This window comes from Trachymyrmex cornetzi, unplaced genomic scaffold, assembly GCF_001594075.2.
Source record: "Trachymyrmex cornetzi isolate Tcor2-1 unplaced genomic scaffold, Tcor1.1 scaffold175, whole genome shotgun sequence".
Classification (NCBI taxonomy): domain Eukaryota; kingdom Metazoa; phylum Arthropoda; class Insecta; order Hymenoptera; family Formicidae; genus Trachymyrmex; species Trachymyrmex cornetzi.
This window is the reverse complement of record NW_017296364.1, coordinates 233,437-235,851: the sequence shown is the minus strand read 5'-3', so window position 1 is coordinate 235,851 and position 2,415 is coordinate 233,437.

The following is a 2,415-nucleotide window of genomic DNA, read 5'->3' as shown; positions in this document are numbered from 1 at the left end:
TTTTGATAAAATTTTGATGAATTTAGCTTGGCGCCAATTTTGTTGATATCGAATCTTTTATACGAATGATACATATCATTAAAGATAATATTATTTATTTAATTTGGTATTCGAATTACATGGAATTTAACTTGGCGCCACAGTTGTTGATATCAAATCGTTCGTACAAATAATACATACTATTAGATTAATATTCATTATTCATTTAATTTGGCATGGTATAAAGAAGTGGGATTTAACTTGGCGCCAGTTCTTGATATCGAATCTTTTATACGAATGATATCATTAGTTCTACTAAACAGCAAACGTGATTAGTTATCAGTTTCACGGCCGATTAAGTAATTGGTGTTGGGGAAAATGGCCCAAATGGTGATTCTTTCCGAGAAGCACCATTTGGGCCAGTTTCACCAACGCTTAGCGCTCTTTTTAACTTTTTTTTAAAAAGTTATTATTACAATATTATAATTTTATTTATTATTACGTTTTATATGTAGTATTAAAAAAAATTTTTTTTTTAAATGCAATCGAACATCGAGCAATAACGCAGGTATCGATGGCTCGAAGATCAGCGACGTTTGGTTGCTCGGACATCGTCTACGATCAGCGGCTTTAGCAGGTATCGATGGCTTGACCATTAGCGCTTTCTGGAAAAAGAGAACAAAAAAACTTGTTGATTACCGTTCGTTTTTAACAGAGAATAAAATGCATTAACACTAGTCACCATAAACGCATTTGTAAATAAAGAAGATACATCCCGTTCGACTTATATTTTGCCGACGTTGATGGTGACATCGGCGACTTCGATATTTTTTCTCCAGGACATTCCCAATATCTTGCTTTCTCCCTCGACGGTAGTGGTGGACTTGGTGACAATCGACGGTACCCATTGCGCTCGATCGATTTTCGACGTATACATTCTTTTATTTTATCCATATTTTTACTTTGTCTTAACGCTCGTCACTGAAGCTTAAGATTGAATGAAAAAAAAAAAGCTTTTACACTGTCTATATATATATATACACTGCCTATATACCCTACCTATATACAATGTTTTATATACTTGTCCAGTTTCAATTTGTACAAATAGGGCACAAATCACATGAAAATATTACAAAACATGGAATTGTGCACTCCGAACAGTATTTGTTATCTATGGCTGCATGTGATTTAGTAATATGTTTACGAAATTTGTGCATGTGTTCGATGTCCGTTAATCTCGTCATACACGATGCGCACAAAATTGATGAGCCACCCGTTGCAAAATAAAAATGTATAGCGCACTGTTTCGTCAGCTCGTTCATTGCCATTACTTCCTCAGGATACGCTATTTTGTTTTTGATATCTTCACTCTGATCCTCACTTTGATCACTATCGTACCCGTTATCATCCGATAATGCGGCTACGTTCGCATCATCATCCATGATTTCCTCACAGTTCACCTCTTCGACGAATACTTCGTCAGCGATGTCCATCAGGTCTTCTTCTGGTATATTACGAACAATATGCACTAAATTTTCCATCAATTATTCAGTATACTACACTGTACAATATGACTTTAAGGAAGCTCGCTTCTAGACTGTACACTTCTAGACACAAAATTCATACTGTAACCCTTCTCTTCAACCGGAGTAGGTATCTTTTTTTTCTAATTTTTTTTAGGAATGCTTCAAAATTATATCCTCATAAACTTAAGAAATTTTGAAATTCTAGAGTTTCACTTAAAGTGTTTCCCTTAGAGTGTTTCAATTCCTTTTGTCTCATATACAAAAACACAATTACTGATTTTTAATAGCAGCCAGATGTCGACGCTCGAAATATCGATCATTTCTATCGCGACCAATCTTTACATACTTGAGTATTCTTTGTTTAAAAATTTTGTATTTGTCGACGATTCTGGACACTGAATTTTTGTAATATTGTGAAAAATATACTCTGTGTGGAATGTGTATGGTGGACATGCGAGGTGAGCTGATCATCATATGAATAGTCCGTTTACGATATTCAAAAAACAAATTTTAATTGTAGTTTGAATTGCTCATCACCACTCACAAGGGACCATCTCGGTTTGTACAACAAGTTATTGAAAATGCTTGATATCAGCGAAAGTTGATAACATAAGATGCAAAATATAAGGAAAATGGCGGGACCGGATATGCCGTGGGTTCCGAGAAATTTAGTGTTATAATGCATGGTAAAAGTTCTAAAACGGCTAATATCTAAAAAAATATTGATTTATCTAAAAAATGTTTGAAGTAAAAGTAATAGGATTTTTGAAAAGTTATCAGATGATGATATTAATTTGACCTTAGAATGACCTTGGAAAATGCTTTCAAGGTTAACACAAAAATCTTAAACGGTACTCCCTATTTTTCATAGTGTCACGAGTGACATTGCACAAACATGAAAGGTAGAGCG